Genomic DNA, 18,626 nt, shown 5'->3' on the forward strand with positions numbered 1-18,626 from the left:
CTGCAATAAGTCAAATGTTTATTATCCTTTTATTAAAGAACAGTATCATCTTTGTTTTATTAAGGAACTGCAACATCTGTTTTTTTAAGGAAATGAATATCTTACTGTTTATGCATCCGTAACATTTTTGAATGAAATTCTCTCTCTTGTTCTTTTTATCATGAAATTGTCCAGTAAATTTCTTCCTGTAGCTATGGTGGAGATTTTCCCCTCCAAACCTCCTCTCAAAAAAGGTCTTTGATGGTCAAATGCTAATGAATAAACACACACACACACACACACACACACACACACACACACACACACAAAAATAAAATCTCAACTAATATGTCAAAGCATCTGAGAAGCAAAAAACTGTGCTACTTTAATCACAACCAGTTCTACCTACAAACTCAACACATCAGTTGAGTTGCTCCTCAACTTACTGGAGCTATTTTTTTTTGTGTTACTCATTTACTACAAGTTAGTTTAAATAAAGTCAACTTCCTTTTAAAGTTACATTTCCAGCCTAATACCCATTTTGATTCTGATTTTCTGTAAGAAGATGAATAAACAGTGTTACAGTTCTGACAATAAGAAATGGATATTTGACGTAAAGTAGCTATTTAAAAAATAAAACAAAGCACTATATAAAACTATTTCTTGTATGCAAGATTAAATAAGAACTGCTCTGTGTATATTCCTTTACTTTTGATGTGTGGAAGCACAGGCTTATTACGATCTGCCATCCTTCTTGGGTACTAGAAGTTAGTTCTAGAATACTCAGTTACCCTAAGAAAGAGCTTTACTGTACATAACAGTAAGGTAGATGTAGGATTTTTCAAGTTTTTTTTTTTTTATGTGTTTTTACATCCACTAAGAATCAGAAGGTACTGCTTTGGTTAGACCTTGCGGGGTGTAACTCATTTTTAAATTACCCCCACTTTTGATTATTTTTATTACTGTTAAATGTCAAATTACAACTGCAAATAAGGTACCTTAGTGATATTCGTACTACTTTATTACAAAACAACATACTGCATACGGAAACTGATATGGTTGGCATAATGGCTAAGGTATTCGCCTCACAGACACAAGGTACAGGGTTCAATCCTGACCTCTGGTCAGGGTCTGTGTTGAGTTTGCATGTTCTCCACAAGTCTGTATGGAGTTGCTCCCAAAAACATATTGAAAGGTACTGGTTTCAAATCCATCATTCTCAGTTTCCAAAAGAATGCACCCAAAATCGAATGTCGTCATGGGCAGCAGCAATTAATCTGGTGAAGACCAACCTCTTTAGGCATTAAGCATTGTGTGCAGTACTCTCTAGACAGAAGAAATCAGATCACAGACTGAGGGCTATGTCAGGACTTTCTGCTTGGTAGTGTAGAAATTGGATCCAAGTGACTTAGTCATATTGACTAATGTCACCAAAAATAAGCATGGATATTTGCCGGTGTTAAGTCTGTTGAGGACCCAGTCTACTCAGACTTTCTTCAGGGTCCCATGCAAATGGTGGGAAAGGTCTATGTGCCCCTATTGGCCAGTGCATGCCAGGCAAGCCATAAACCTCAAGAGCCCTAGGTCAATAAGGCAATTAGTTGCCCAACCTGGGCTTCCTGAAATAGCTCCGTTGAGCAAAAGCTGAACGTAATACCAAATCAACTAGCACTGAATACGGGTTCACTGACAGAATGGACTTTGAAAGTGGGTGGCATGACTGTAAGGAGAAGACTGGACATCCTGTATGACAGAGTGGAAAGGCAGTAAAGTTAGGGGGAGGACAAACTAGAAATGGTATGGAAATTGTGGTAAGAGAGTGTGAGGGTGGTCATCAGAGTTAGAGACAAACTCATGACAATCAGGTTCCAGTGTAAAGAGAGGCTTAGATGAAAGAATGCTGCCTTATGCCCCACAACAGGGTTGTAATGACAAGGTAGAAAGTACATTCAGGCAGCAGATGTGGGATCTACACAGGGTTGCCAGACTATTTGAGTGGGACTGTCCCAGAATCAGAAGCCCAATCCCGAGTCCCACACTGCCGGTTAAAATCCCAGCAAAACAGCCTCTGCTTTGTGGGTTATGATTGGCCTGTATGCTGGTACATGAGCCAATCATAAATTGCAAAGCAGAGTCACTTCTGTTCAATGCGGAAACTGCCTGCTGCTCCGCATGAAAGACCTTTTTTTTTTCGTCTCTACCTGTCCCTTTCCAAATCTGGCAACCCTAGACTTACAAAATAAAAACAGTACAAAATGACTTTGGTTTCATAAAGGGTATTCAGTGCTGAAATCAAGACAAATAGAGTAGGATAGGATGACTGCCTGAGGCCACATGGGTGCGGCAACAAATCTAAAGGACAGGCTTCTGTCTGGCAAATGGCTTGATGATGGCCAACACATGGGTCATCAAAAGAAACAGTTACATCATCACACACAAGAGAGGTCAATGTGCAGCTTGGGTAGACTTCCTCCTAGCAAGAAAAGAGCATTAAGAAAGAATCTGAAACTGCAAAGTAATTCTGTAGAACCCCAGCATAAACCAATAGCCACAATTAGTTGTCAGGGAGGCTCTAAGTTCAACAGACACTAGTCTGAAAACTTGCAAGTTGACTGAAGTGAAAGCAAGATATTTCAAGGAAATCCTCGGTGTGCTAGCACCTCAGGAAGAAAAGGAAATACATGGAGTCAAAGAAAAATGGCAGTGTCTCAAAACAGCATGTGCAAAGACTACAGGACAGATATGCAGCCGAGTGAGGTATGGAAATAAAGTACATATGGAAAGCTGGTAACAAATGCAGAAGTTTGGGAGGTTATTTACTTAACATTTGTTTACCGGGAAAGTCCAAATGGGACAGAGCCTATTTTCAGCTCAGGCCCGAGGAGAAATGCTCCAGACACATGTTTTTTGGAATGTGGGAGGAAACCGAAGCACCCACAGGAAACCCATGAGAATGCAGGGAGGATATGCAGACTCCACAGAGAAGGCACACCAGCCGAGAATCGAACCGGAGAACCTCTTGCTGTGAGGTGACAACTACAACCGCTGCACCATTGGACCATCCAAAAGAAAGCGTGCAGAAAGAAGTGGGAGAGAGAAAAGATGGACCACCATGCTAAGAAGGAATACTGGTTTGCTAACAGTGAGGCTAAGACAGCAGTTGCGATAGCAATGAAAAAGTCAGAGAAAGTCTGCCACCTCGTTACTCACAAGGTACAAAAAAGTTTTATGCAAACAATAATGTCCGACAAGGTGTTTTATTGTGGAAACTAACGCACACCTAGGGGTGTTTGGAGACCTGACAATGCAGGTAGTCAACTGGTTCACTCACATGCGCAGGAAAGTAGACAATGATGTAGAGAAAATGATTAGAGAGGCAGAAATAAGGAAAGCAAATTAGGGCATCACATGGTAGTCTAGTGGTTCAGTCACATGCGCAGGAAAGTAGACAATGATGTAGAGAAAAAGAGGGCATCCAGCCAAGAGACAGTCTGCATAAGAGAAGAGCTGCAACAGTCAGGCATGACGGTCAAAGAAAACAGCAGACAAGCACAGAAAATCGAGAGAGGTGGTGCTAGGTGATGTGACACAGACCCATGTAGAAAAACAGGGTGGATGAAAATGTTGATAACACTGCAAATAGCATCACTGGGTAGCTCTTTTACAATGTTTTAAACTGCTCTTTGATGCAATTCCTTTTTCACATACAACTCATATTTTTACATTTTTATTTAATTAGTGTGCGTGTGAATACAAAGCACACTTTTACTAAATATATTTTCATCAACCCAATAGGCATACACACAATCTACCAAGGTATCTGCAACACTCTACCCAAATTTGCAGACAATCTCCCAAATTCAATTTATATTCTAATGTGGCTTCATAGCAGAGTTGAATTAGCCCTGGAGAAATACATAATAAAATCCAGCATAAGTTCTAGGAGTACAGAAAACTCGGATTGACTATAAACAATAAAAGCATAAATGTAAAGCAGGATACTATAACAATCTGACCTACCTCTCTAAAGACAGCAGAGTAGTCATAGACAACTGCTCTGTGGCCTTCTGATCAGTTCAGTGACGGCAGCAGTATTCCTCACTCATTCTGGAAACTTCACAATATAAATGTGTTTAAATCTACAATTCTCATCAGACTGACTTCCTCAACAACCTGGCACTGTTTACTGCACTTGGTGGGAAACCATCAAAATCTCTCTCTTCTTTCTTTTAAACTCACACTGCCAACTTCCAGTGAGGTCTTCAACCTGCTACTGAAAATTACAAACCAGGCCTGGCTTCCTTTAAGTGGACAGTCTCCCCCTTAAAGCTATCACATCAGCAGTCTTCTCCACTGTTCTTCACACCCTATCACACTAAACATCTGCATTACAGGAGTCTCCACCCTTCAGAAGAGAAATGTAACACTCCACTGGCAAACAAATCATTGATTACAACTGGACGCTACAAACTGGTCAGCTCAACAATTTCTTCCCCACATACTTAAGGAGTTGTAAAAAAAAAAAAAGTAAAACTTTTTTTGTCCACATGAACTAATGACCAGTTGTAGCACTGATATTACTTAAACCATAATGGAAACAAAATATGGACCTAAATACTTTCCCTAACAATTTCTGTACTATTTTCATACTTTTTCCCCATGTCCAAACTCGTAGGAAAAAACAAAGCACTTATTTCCTTTCTAAAGCTACTCACCAACAGCACAGCTTCCATCAAAAACATGATTTCAATAATGCTCTTGTTAGACTCAAAATCAATAAAATATATAAGGGGAGGCAAACGGATACACATTTCTCATTATATGGTCTTCGACATGATTGTAGAGTAATTCTGAACATAAGCATCATTAATAGCAAACCAGAGCACAGCACCCTAGACTACATTTCCAATTACCTTTATGCCAAAAAAGCATTCTCATACACAGCTACTATCCTCGAAGCAGCTGCACAGGGATCTGTCCTAGGTCATCCCATATTTTTCCTGCACACAAATTAAGTTTAGCAGTGACGTGGTAATTACTACATCATACACTATGCTAATCGCACAGTGGTCTACCACTCCTGTCATACTGCAAAAGTCATACAAGACAGTTAAAACTACTCCCAGTCATAACTCACAAAAAAGAAAATGAAAACATAGATGTACAATACATGCAGAAAGTAAAATGCCTATTGCATAAACAGACTGCTAGCAAAATCTTATTCTAAAAAACACAGCTTACATCTTACATTGTAACTTATCTCAACTGGAGAATGCCACTAATAGAAACTGTCTCAATAAGCCCAAGCAGTGTTGTAGCGTCCAACCTTAAATGCCACATCAAGTTCTTTACATTCTACATGGGACTAAAGCATCCCACTCCATGGGCACAAATGATCACCAGTAGGAAAACTAGTGCAACAGTACAAGCAACATTAGGGAGATTTGTCTGGCTGTGGTTTATCAAAACCACACCGATTTATATTCTGAAATGCTACCAGTGCAAAGCTGTGCATTCCTGTACACTTTTCCCCACTGTTGTGAAACCATGAAGATGGTTTATGTAACTAAAAGGGAGTGTGAGGGGCTAGGCCCTCCATATCGGAGTGCAGGTGGGGATGCCCTCAGCTACAAATAATCTTGTCATATTTAGTTATATTTTTTCACAGAAAATAATTGTTAGTGTGTAACTCATACTAGATGGAGTCAAAAGAACAAAGATAAGCCATTTGGTGTCTTGCCAGACAAGCATATGACTTCTGCTGAGCAATGTTACCCACACAATTCAAAAGCTACACAACAGGGCAAAGGACAATTGAGTTAAGCAGTGCATTAACCACTACTCAGTGGCATATCTGCAATCAGACATTTGACCAGTACTTCATTTATTCCTTATTCAACCAAACAGCATTTTGACAAGTTCTTCTTGTTCCAGTCCTGGACAGCCCCATTTGGTACATACTCACATACACCACTGGTTAGCAGCATCATGGCATAGTCCTAATCAAAACGTCAATGGACTGACACTTCCTCTTAACCTTCTATAAAACAATTAGTCTCAAATATTTTGCCTCACTGCACACCAAGGAGGGCTCTAGGATCAAGTGCCTCACACTTCACTGACTTGCACACACATCAGAAAGCTGAAAAAACAGCTTTCACTGTAGAAACCCTGGGGTCTCCTCTGTCAAAAATTGTGTTGCCCCCCCTTCTTATTGCATACTACAATTGACAGTGAAACTAGATGTCTTTTCCATCACCTGCACCTGCTTTGACAAATTAATCTTCAGTGATCCTCCTTCAACTCTCTCGAATCTCTTAGATGACACCATGTTGAAATTCCAAGGGTCTTAATTCCAAAATTACAAACTACAGAAAATACACAAGCTGTAACATATAACAGACGTCCCATTACTCCAGGATACAGAGATCTTGGAACTAGTGTACAAGTACCAGAGATGTAAGAGTAGAGTACCCATCTTGCACATAAATATTATGATGGTGTAACACAATGTGACAAAATTTGCTTTATGGTTCTAATCATAGTTTACTTTTTAGACATTCAACATCAAAATACAAGTTTTTGCATATGTGAAAGGAGGGCATTTTAAATAACTCTACCGCTGTTCTAATGACAGTACTAACAAATCACTTTTCAATCACCTCCAAAATCCCTTACTTGCCTCTACAAGTACACACACTGTTTTCTCTCCAGTTGTCCTCCCTTTATTCTCCTCTTCCACCCCTAGTTTAAAATGTATGACTTAGTACGTGATGTTTTGAGTGTAAATCCTGAATGTTAATAGCTTTTTGAAGGCAAGTAGATCAAGAGTTTTACAACTGAACTATGAATAGTTTTGCAAATCATCATTAAATCAGGATCTAGTAGACACTGATGGATTAATATATTGCTACATGAAATTGCACAGTACACTGTTAAGGTATTCCTGAATCAAACTCCATTGCATACAAACATTTTGGGTACCTATTACCAAAGTCTTTAATACACACAGAGCCCCTACTCTCCATATTACTGTACTCATACGCCCTGAACCATCTCAGAAACAAGGACCCACAAAAGCTCAATTCTGACATGCATAAAAGCATATGGGATACACAAAAAAACAAAACTGTATTTCGTGGAATAACAGCCCTGCAGAGAAAAAGTGCCACCTCATTTCTTACAGCAAGGTACCACTAAAACTCCTCCCCTGGTGCAACCCAGTGATTCTGGCTACTGGATACCAAAGGTGAACTCCATACTGGTGACCTATGACACACAAGAAGCTGTAAGTGTTGCATATAGGAATCTACCAGTGACGTACAAGTCCTCACTCAGTCTCAAGTGTCACAAAAACAAAGCCCACATCAAATGAAAGGGCTAATGTCAAGGGGTGCTAATAAAAACATTCTGTTTCACGAAGTACACACATGCTTATGTACATCTGTTCTGAACAGAAACTCACAAAAACAGGTCCACATATCCAAGTCATGGTTTACTCTTAATTGTATTTATAAAGTATGCATACACATATGATATACTCATATACACAATTTCCAAACACTCATGGAAAACTAACATTACTTTAGTATACATGTACAAAGCTGGCAAAAGAAATAAGGAGATGTAAAACATGAAACAGAATTTCAAGAGTTTACTACAAGCAGAATGGATGGGCCCAGTAATCTTTAAATAATATTAAGACTAAATTCATCTTTTTTGATCCTTAACTTTGACTTTTCTTTTTTTAATTCCCTTGCTAACTAGGTACAATGGTGCAAGTGGCAACAAATTTCCTTTTTTATATTTAACTACCAAGTTACACAGCAGCAGCATGGCAAACAGATACACAACTGCACAATATTCAACAACTTGAATAAATGACAAAATGCAAAAACTTAAAATTGGTGTATTTCAGCTATACAACCAAAATATATACAGATGTCAAAACTATACATTCTTTTATTATTACTACTAAAGCAGTCTCTGGGTAGCTCTGCAAACCAAGACATGCTGTGTACTTCCATTTCCTTAAGTCAAACCACACTCCTAGAACAGGCAGGATTTCTGTATTTGTAATAGCAACCACCAGCACATTTCATGCACATATGCCCAAGAGACGCTACAACAATACCATGTCCTTCATCTTTCACATACAGATACCAAGCTGTCTGCCTCCATGAATAAGATTTCCTGAGCTCCTATGCTCAAACACATTTCCAAAATATGCCAAATCTATCTGTGACACGCAAAATGTTTTTTTTCCTTCCAACTTCTCAAAAACCTAGTCTGTTTTAATTAATAACAGCAGCAATGACTTACCTCAGGTTTCCGAGTAAAGATAACTTGGCTTAACTTTAAACCCCTCATAAACACTTGTGGAACATACAAAGTACTGAACTGTTCTCACACATCTAAAACTGTGCTATAAAATCACATCATCTCTTTCCCATTGCTCGTAGCTCTACAACCAGAAATGAGGTAATACCCACTAACAACTCTGCAGATTCGTCCTTCTAGCACACCCATCACCATGTCCTGATGGAACAATTCAATCTAGCCCCCATTACGAAGCAGGCCTACTCTATTATTTGAAGTACAATTATTTAAAATGATCAAATGTGGCCAGTGTATACCATTAAAAATTAAACTGCTTATTAGGCAACAAACTTATGACCTTTAGTGATGACCTCAACAAATCTGTTATACAACTTCCCCAAGTGAAAAGAGCTTTTTCCTTTACTTGGACAACCTATCTGGAAGACATAGGAGAGCGAATACATTAGAACTCTTTAAATCTAAACTAATGGAGCATCTCAAAGGAATCTGGCCTGTACTTCCTCTGATAATGGTTAAATCAGCATCAGTGTGTTAACCCAGTTCTAAAATTAGGTCATTAAACATCATCACTTATTTAGCCTCAACTGCAAAAGATAAGTGTCTCAATGACCGATGCAAATACCTTGCTTATTTATGTAAAATAAGTCACCACTGTAAACTTTGTAATGTATCTGTCATTTGTTCTTTGGTGTATAAATCTTTGTACTACATATCTTTTGTCATGCCACAGTGGCCCAGGTTATAGCTGAAAAGGATCTGGAAGCTAGTCTACTTACCCAATTAATCCATAAATAAAAATAAGCAATACTGGTATTTAAAGAGAAAGAAAGGCTTCCACAACAACTTCACATTAACAAATATGGTTGATAAAAACAGTGTTAAAGCACACTTAATGAATTGCTGGTAAGCAGTCCACACAATACTGTGACCCCCCCCCCCCCCGCCCCAATGTAAAGTACGGACATTCTCTGTCAGAATTTTAATTTCTTTAGCTTTTGCTAACTAGATAGTGTAAGGTACACATTCCTCCAGTTGCAGCACATCAAAACCAGAAACAATACCACAGGCAGGAAAAACAGCAACAGATCCTTATAAAGAACGTACTCTGCAAAAGGAATCCATCTCCTGACTTCCAATACAAAGCTAGTTTTTTCAACTGATATGCCCGCTACTTGCTTTAGGCAAAAAGACAATAAACCTGTCTAGCCTACCTTTTAATTGCATTCAACTTTTCCTACCCGTTCTCCTTACCTTGTGTCTCACCTGATTCTGCATTCAGCACCTGTACCAACAGTTTATCCCATGGGTCACAACCCTCTCCGTGATGAGGCACTTTTACAAATCCAGGAAGTAGCAGGTCCCTACAGTCTACTTCCTGCACTCCCATCTCCCCCATACTGTTTGTTTGTTTTGAACAAATGTTTTACAGCTAGATAACATTATCTTACCTTCTACAGCCATATTATGCCTCATTCCCCTTCCTAGACTCTTCCAGACTCTAGTCAGATCATCTCTACTGCCTCTTTTCTTCTCCATCTCATCCACCCTTTTCTGGTGGGTTTCAACTAGACTACATCCAGCAGCCAGATATCCCTCTCTTTATTTACTCTCTACAGCCATACCATAACTCAAATTACAATCTGACCATGTGCAGTAAAGTTGGAAAGATGCCTCTCTTCTTATGGAGTCTATCCACCCAATGACACATTCCAGCATTCTACTGAGTGCTGCCACTGCCCTACCATTTTAATCTTAACAGATCTGTTCCAAGTATGACAAACAACCCTGTATCCTCTTCCTGCTCTGTTGTCATCAGTTCAACTACTCCCCTACCAAGTAAATACTTCACACCAGGGTTTCTCCAGCCAGAATGATATGGTACAGCTATATTTGCAGAGAACTCCAGGTTCCACCTCAGCCCACTTGCCTATCCTTTCCAAATTCTTCCTTAGGATAACCCTGTGTTCTACAGTTGACCCTTTTCTCTTATTCCCTTCCACATCTGAAATACGCAAACCAAAGAGACCTGGACCCCGTAGTCAACCATGTTGTACTCCACTAGCCACTTCTTATTCCTGATACTGTCCTTATCACTCTACACAGTGCATAAATGTAACTAATTAAAAGATAGTCCCTGAGACACTAGTAGTACAATGCAAAAATAGTAAAAAGTCTTCCACAGAGCAAATGTCACGACTTTTGCATGACTGTCAGTTTTAATACAGAAAAACAGTCATTTAAGTGTACCAAACAACTTAACAGCCCCTCATTCAGGTTTGCTTATGGCCAAAAAGATTTGTTTACACTTACTACAACCTCAGGAATACTTCACTAGTCAATAAAAACTGCAGAAGATCATATCCTAAATTTTATTGTATTTCAAACATAACAGTCAGTACTTGTGTACATTGTTACTGCACTATCAAAGCATCTGTAACTTGTACTGCTACACTGTACACAATGTCATGCCAACCCTAACTTCCAGTCTTTACAAAATGACACTGGACCTATAATGCATACACTGCCAAAGCATTTACCCATCCTTCATGTCACTTCCAGAGATCCCCCAATTATGTGAAGCACACATTTAAAACTCTCACTTTTTTTACACTAACACTCTCATAATCCCATTCCAAACAGCAAATTTAATAAATTTTAAAATCACATAACAATTAAAGTACATTGCATGAATTATTATTGCCATACCACTTTTATATTTAGCTCGGAGCTTTTATGTCCATTTATTCTATATAAAATGTTTCCGAATAGTTAGGAAATTTCTACACAATTGTTTGTAGACCATGAAAACCAAAGCATGAGATACTAAAAGTCCTACAATTTGCCAGACGTGTCTACCCTCACATTATAGTTACAAGTCATGACATTCTAATTGTGTGTCACCGCTAAACACAGTCTAAGGAATCCCCAAACTCCCACATGCCATCCGCACCCACACTCAAGGGTTCCCCCGGCCTACACTGCAGCACATACACGCACAGAAAGACAGGGCATCCCTACCGCTAATTACCTCACCACAACACAGACATGACCAAACACAAACTACCAAAATATGGAACCATCATGGCATTATCATACCGCCGGGATACCAAAACACCAACACTTCATACAGATAGCAGATGAGTACCTTCACCTGTTGTTTAGGGGGAATGTTAGCTCCCACTACTTGGTTTGTGACAGTAAACTTCGTCAGCTGTCATTATGTGTCACCTGTGCCCCGTTGTGTTCGTCCATCTCAAGATACTGCTCGTCAGCTCCGGAATTCCCTCCCCACTCACAGAGCAGCAGGTCTCCAACTATTACATGTAACACCCCCCTCCCAATAACTTCAGTAGGGTTTTTACACACAACCATCAGTAGTACAAGCTCTTGCCTACAGCATCCCTGTTTTTCCACATGCAGCAACATGCCACCCAGGAATGCAGACTGGTGCTATTGTACAAAAAAAAGAAATTCAGTCTTAATCCTCGCCTTCCCTCATCTCAATAAACTGAGCCTAAAATGCCTTACTACTCACATTTCCAGTGTCGTGGAGTTGTTTTCATCAGGGACCTCAGCACCCACTGCAACGGGCTCCCCGGCTGAGCTAGGACCTGCCGCCGCGTCAATACCGGCCGTTCCCGTCATAGGACTCTATGGCTCCTTTCCCCACCACTGCCGCAGGTACAGGAATTCTGCTCTACCGGTGGTGCTATCCGCTCACGCACGTAAACAGTTAGGCAATCCCCTTCCCCAGCAGTAGCGGCAGGCCTCGGCTTGCAATAGCAGCTCAGCCCCGCAAGGGTCAGAGTGCACTCCCGAACAAAGAGAATCGGAGAAGCAGGCAGAGAAGAGAGGGATGAGGATGCGGAGAGGGGAGCATGCACACTGGAGGACCGATGGGAGCAAGTACCAGCGGTACTGCAGACTAGACACTAGAGGGCGCAGCATTCCTACCCGACCAGTTTAAACCTGAACTCTCCGTTCAGTCTGCATTAACTTGAATGGGGAGGGTGCTGAAAGACAGACGTAATAGCTGCTTCAAGGCATATTTTCATTGCGATGAATTTTCCCTAGGGGTTGTGATTTACCCTTTCAAACGTGTCTTGGCTTAGTATACTTTTACCAGTATTCTTAATCATGCTTCAACTATTTCTGCACATACAAGTTTTTACTTGATTGTCTGTTGACTGAAGCATACTTGATCATCCACCAACCGCCCAATTTTTTTTTGTCCTTATTGATTTTCACAAAAAAGTGCTCCACGATATATCTCCTGCTATGTTTTATGAAAGTTTTTTGTTTTGTAATGCCGATGTTAGAATGTTCTTTAAAGTACTAAACGAAAATCCTAAGACACACCTGGACAGAGGTCAATTTGCATTATTTTATTATGTATTTTTGTCCAGTATTTATTGCTAGCAAAAACAGACTGAATTCACAACACACTTAACTCAACACCTGAACTTTGTAATTACAGTTGGTATGCTTGTAAACCTTAATTAAATTACAGTCATCAGCCATGACTTGGCAGTCTCAGCTGGCTATGACATCACAGCAATTCTGTTTGAACTTCAGTAAGAAAAAGTAAAAAAAAAAAGCCAATGAATAAATATTTTAGAGAAAGAAGACATTTTTGTCGAAGAAACCATGCAAAGAAGTAGATCATTAATAAGATATAATTTATCAGAGTTTACTTGACTATGTTTCTGACTATGTAAAATCTGGTTTACACAATGTAGTGCAAATTATTGATGTCATACTTGTCATAGTCTGTTGAAGCACTGCAGAAAGCATGTGCATTATACAGGACCCATGCCCCCCCCCCCACGATTTTGATAACTGCTGCATAACTATTTTAACACATGTTGACGGAGTAATTGTCAGTCAATGTAAGTGGCACACTTGTTTTTTTTTTTTCCCCTGTGATCATTGCTTTCTCCAGATTTAATTTTTTTATTGGCTGTGACTTTTAAGTATAGCTTTTAACTGCATAGCATGTCCTACTGCCGTATTTGATGGGATGCTTCATGTTGCTTTTCCTTGCTACATACTTTTGCTGGTGTCGAAAAGGGATAGATTCCTGACTATGGCCCAGGTGACCCAAATTCAGTTAGTGGCTTGTGTACTTGGCAGCATGGAAGATGAGGAAGACATGCCCATATTGGGGGTGAACTAGGCACTTGGGCCAGTAGCCAGGGACATGCAGGGAGCATTGTCCTCAGTGAGACAGAACTGTGGCTAAGCCACCAAGGAGATGTGAATGATATACCAGAAACACCCATTGCAATGTCCTTCCCTAAGATAAGACACGTGCATTTAGGGTACAAATGAATGTAGGCACATACCAAAAATATCTCTGGCCCCTAATGTTGCTCAGAGAAAGTCTGGAGAAGGCCTGCCAGGTGCAATAGACCCAGTGGACCAGGACAGGCTTCCTGGGAGCAGCCGATGATCAGCACCAGAGAGACCAAAATACAAAACCATGCGTTTTCTTGCTAGAACACCTAGAGGACAGAGCAGTTCTAACCAAATATGACCTTGAGGCACTATGCACAAAGGTGGAGTACCTTGCACTATATAGATCCAAAGAGTTTATTTTAAAGTGCTATAACTATCATCTAACATTCTGTACATTCAGCTTCATCCATCACCTAGTTTAACAGGGATGCTAAAGGATGATACTGGTAGCACATCTTTGTCTAAGCTGTACTGCCTTGCACACTGCCACTGTCTGTTTATAAATTATTTATTTGTCTATTTCTTTGTTAATTAAGTGGTCAGCTGACCCTTTCAGCCATAACCCAGGCTCAGAGAACAAGAAGTGCGGTACAATAAAAATGTATGATTAGTGCTTGGAAGAATAAAATATTTTAGTATGTTTTACAATATAAGCAACTGACATACATATATGTAAAAGAAATACAAATATGTGCGTGTGTGTGTTTGTAAATGTGTGCATATATATATATATATATATATATATGTGTGTGTGTGTGTGTGTGTGTGTGTGTGTGTGTGTGTATGTATGTATGATTTGTGCAGCTTGTGGGTATTGGAGGCTGAGTGAAACTATCTTAAGGGCAAACAGTATTCAAATTCTGAGATAAGAACATTTTTGGCTAAGAAAGGCAGTAGGAGCTATTGGGGAAAGAAGGTGGGAGGTTCCGTAGTATAGCTTGAGCTGAGACAGTACTTTGGTAGTTATTTTGTCAGTTTGTGATGTAAAGATAAATCAGGTTTCTAGAGTAAGTCCTAGATGTTTTTGCTGTTATTTTTGTCTCTAAGTTTTCAAAGAAGCTAATTTGTGAGGTATTGCAAAGATCATACCATTCTTTTTTTGAGGTTTGATAAGTAGCTTGTTTGGAAAGTCCCCAATTTCATAAATCTGTGAAGCAAGTTTGTAGATAGTTTTGTAGGGAATGGTATGAGTTAACTGAGTCCAGTAGCAGGATACCATCATCATTAAGAATAAGGTGCAGAGAAGGAAGACCTAAGCAAAGATAATCAGTAAATAGGAAAGTAGGGTCCTAAAACAGATCATTCTGGGACTTCTTAAGTAAGGGTGGAGTTAGATGAAAGTGTATTATTACAGTATACTTGAAAAGTTTTATCGTTTAGCTAGTTTTGAAATCATAAGATCGTGTTGTCACCAAAGTTAAGTTTAACCAATTTATTTAGCAGGAGACTGTGATTATCCCATATGGCATGGTCATATGAATGAAGGCAAAAGCTGTGACTGCCCCTCCTTTAAATTATTGTAGCTGGAATCAAGCTATAGTAAAGGCTGATCGTGCTGAATGCACTACAAAAGCCATGCTGCCTATCACAAAGCAAGGCATGGCTATTTATATGTTTGAGTAACTGTTTGTACAGAAACCTTTCAAATATCATAGTGAGGGGGCAGAAGGGAGATATAGGATGATAGCTCTTAAGTTAGGTAGGGAATGAGCTCTTTGTTAAGGGGATGATCATGGAATGTTTAAATACGACAGATACTGCCAGTGGTAAGTAAGAGAGTAAATATGTGGTTGAGTGGTTTAGCTATTTTTTCAGCTGCAAGCTTAAGGAAAGTATGGTGTATTTTGAAGAACACAGAGCCTGAGGAGTTCTGTTCAAGAAGAAGGATTTTTGTTTTTCTCCTTGTTTTGTCTGAGAAGTGAAAAGTAGCTATAGAGTAGGCAAGAGGGATACTGCTGAGGTGGTGGTGGGGGGTCAAATCTTGGAATTCTTGGGTTGATGTGGAAGGAGGGAATTTATCACTAATTTCTTATAATAAGGAAATAAACTCTTTGTAGGTTTTTTGCAAGGCTTAATTAGTGGTTGCTTATTGGTGTTAGATGAGTTAATGAGTTGACCTGTAAGGTTTCTAATTTCCTTCCATAACAGTTTTGGACTGGAGAACAATGAAGTTTGCTTATGTCTTAAGTAAAACCTTTAAAACTGTTGTAGGATAGCCTAACTGCTTTCAAGGTTTAGGAAAGAGGCATGCAGTTGATTTTTAATGGATCCTGCTTCCAGGCCGTCTGGGTATTTTTTCAAATGTTTTCTTTTTTGATGTCGCTACTTAACCAAGGACATGATTATGTTCTTAGTCTATGCCTAGTAAGAGGGAATCAGGGAGATATGAATACCTGAAAGAGTGTTAACAAAGTAAGTGAGTGGAATAGATGGGTCAGATTGTGAATTAAAATGCAACTATTTGAATTGTCGTGACATGCAATGCCAAGTCCTAGAATGTGGAGAAAATCTGGACTTACATATAGTAAGTCCAAGATTGCCTTTTCTCTGTATATTCCCTTTTCTCTGAGTTGTGGTACTATTACATTTGGTATACATATGTATATATATATATGTTTGGGAGAATGCAGAGAGATGCAAGGTGGCTTGCCCCCTGCAAAAAAAAAAAAAGTTTAAAGGAGAAAAGCAATGTTCAATATTTGCTCTCCTCCTGTGTTTATGTTTTTTTTCTCAGCAATTCAAGAGTTAGTATTGTGAGTCCTGCCATTTCTGTAGGATGACAAATGCACTCTACTAAAATCCATTGCTTTAGGATAAGAATAGACCAGTGATTGTTTTTGCAAGTACTACCTACAGAGAAGCCTTATTTGTTCTTGAAGGACCACGTTGAGATGCCACAGGGCATTTGCACAAATTATTGTTATAATAGATTCTTGCTGAACCCGCACTAGTTCATATACATCATCAACAGCTTTTGAAATATGCAGTTCCTCTTGCATTTACGTTAGTTATTGACAGTTAATATTTCACTGCATTCAAGTGAGGGTGAACTGATTGTGATAAATCCTAGAAGTAATCATTGTGTGGTGCTCAAGCCTGTTGACTCTTTGAAGCATGAGTTTTGTGGTATCTAAGCCATCCTCTATTGTGTTTGCAGAAATCAAGCCTTGAAGTATGTGTTGTGCATGGAAACTAAGCCACTCTCTGATCATATTACTGATGGCATCTGAACCTGATATTCTTGAACATACTGCATGTAAGTTTTACTGTCTGTTCAGCTCTCAAACATTTGTTATTATACTGAATCTGTGTACTACTTCCTTACTACTGTAACTGTACTATTCCAAGCTATAGTTGTGTGTACTTCTCAGATCATACTGTGTGCAATTTATACTTCTTTTTCAGCCCTTGTACTATTGTTATTATACTGAATTTATGTATTGTGTACTGATATGGCTGTCAGAGATCTTGGATTTGACTGTATTACATAATTTCTTCATTGCTGGTTCATATAGTTACTGCACCATTGTTAGCACACTTTCATTCTACCTAGTACATCTCCAAAGCATGGATTATCTAGCTAACGTATCTACTCAGTAAACTGACAAAATTGGTTCAGTACATCATTCCTGCTCTCCATAGTTGGACCCACATGGCAAACAGGGAAGTGCAATCTACCATTATCCCTTTTGTTGCCAGCCTCATTGTGCTTAGTATTCTGAGATAGTGGGAATTGCATAAAACTCATTGACAACCAGTTACTACTAGATCAAAGTGAAATGATTTGTGGAGATATAATTATGTATATAACCTGGAAGCTATCTTCTCTCTTACAAAGATGGCTGTTAACACATAAACTAACCCACACCTCCACAAAATTACTGTAAACCAACAAATACTGAGGTTTGGGATATAAGACCTGAAATACCTATCCACAGTAAGACCTTACTTACTAAGTTTATTACTATTGTTTGACAAAAAATAACAACTACTAAAAAAGAAATCAAAATCTAAACTTACTGTTAATGAAGTATTGAATATTTTAAAGGATATAAAAGAATTGGACATGGAAGCTTTAGAAAAGGTAAGGAGCAAATTGCATGGATATAAATGGAATTTGTGGAGACATACTGTGATGAAAGGAGAAACTGCTACCCCAGAAAGCTGGAATTTTGTAAATAATTCTGTGTCATTGGTAAATATTGAAATGATTTATAGAAGATGTTTGTGTTACAAATGTATTAGAACTGTATGTCATGTGTATATCAAACTGCTTGTGCAGGCATGTGTGTTGAAAACAGTATTTGCAGAGTACTGTTTGAAATGTAGCCACAGTGTGCGCTACTGGAAGAGAACAGAAATGTACATGCACTATTGTAACTGTTTAAATGTATATATTTTAGTGGAAACTGGAATACAGGAGGTTAACTTCAGAAAAATAACTGAAATTAAATTACTTTATGGCTAGGCCATAAAAGATGGTATATTTCAGTTTGCAATACAGCAAGAGACACAATATCTGTACTAGGAAACTTCCAGTATTGTCTTTAGAGTGAAGTAATTAGTAGTCTTGAAAGCATGAAGGAATGCAATTGTTTTATGACTTCCAGCATTTGCCAGAGATCTGAGGAGAAGCTCTTGTCTGTATATTTTTTACAGGCAGATGCTAAATGCTGCCAGCTTCATCAATGGTTGTTTGGCCTGGGAGCTAGCAGTCAGATGACAAGAAACAATGTCATTCTGCAAATTATCCCAGCAGTAATATTTCAGATATTAATTTGAGAAGTCTCTTAGACAGAACATTCTGTATTCCATCTTGGACCTGACAAGAACTAGACGATCCATTCACCACATCTGCCTTGCTTTGTTAGTAAGTTCTTAGATTATAGTAATTCTCTTAGATTCAGTCAGGAATATAGTAAAGCTTAGTTTAGATACATTTCATTATTTATCTGAAACTGTCCTGCAATGCTGTTTAACATATTTCCTGTGGTTTGAACTGTGATATTACTGTGAATATACATATTTTGTCTAGTCTTGTTCTTTTATTATTTATTATTAAATATATT

General features: G+C 38.8%; 1 protein-coding gene across 1 annotated transcript in view; it reads right to left on the minus strand.

The window, feature by feature from the left end:
- Window positions 1-12,216, minus strand: part of LOC122806397 (fibroblast growth factor receptor substrate 2-like) — a 474,993-nt gene extending 462,777 nt beyond the window's left edge. The window contains exon 1 of the mRNA XM_044076763.1: window positions 11,855-12,216. The gene's annotated coding sequence lies outside the window, so the exon portion shown is untranslated. The remainder of the gene's footprint in view (window positions 1-11,854) is intronic.
- Window positions 12,217-18,626: the final 6,410 nt, after the last annotated feature.

This window comes from Protopterus annectens, chromosome 7.part0, assembly GCF_019279795.1.
Source record: "Protopterus annectens isolate FY-2018-M chromosome 7.part0, PAN1.0, whole genome shotgun sequence".
NCBI classification, from domain to species: domain Eukaryota; kingdom Metazoa; phylum Chordata; order Ceratodontiformes; family Protopteridae; genus Protopterus; species Protopterus annectens.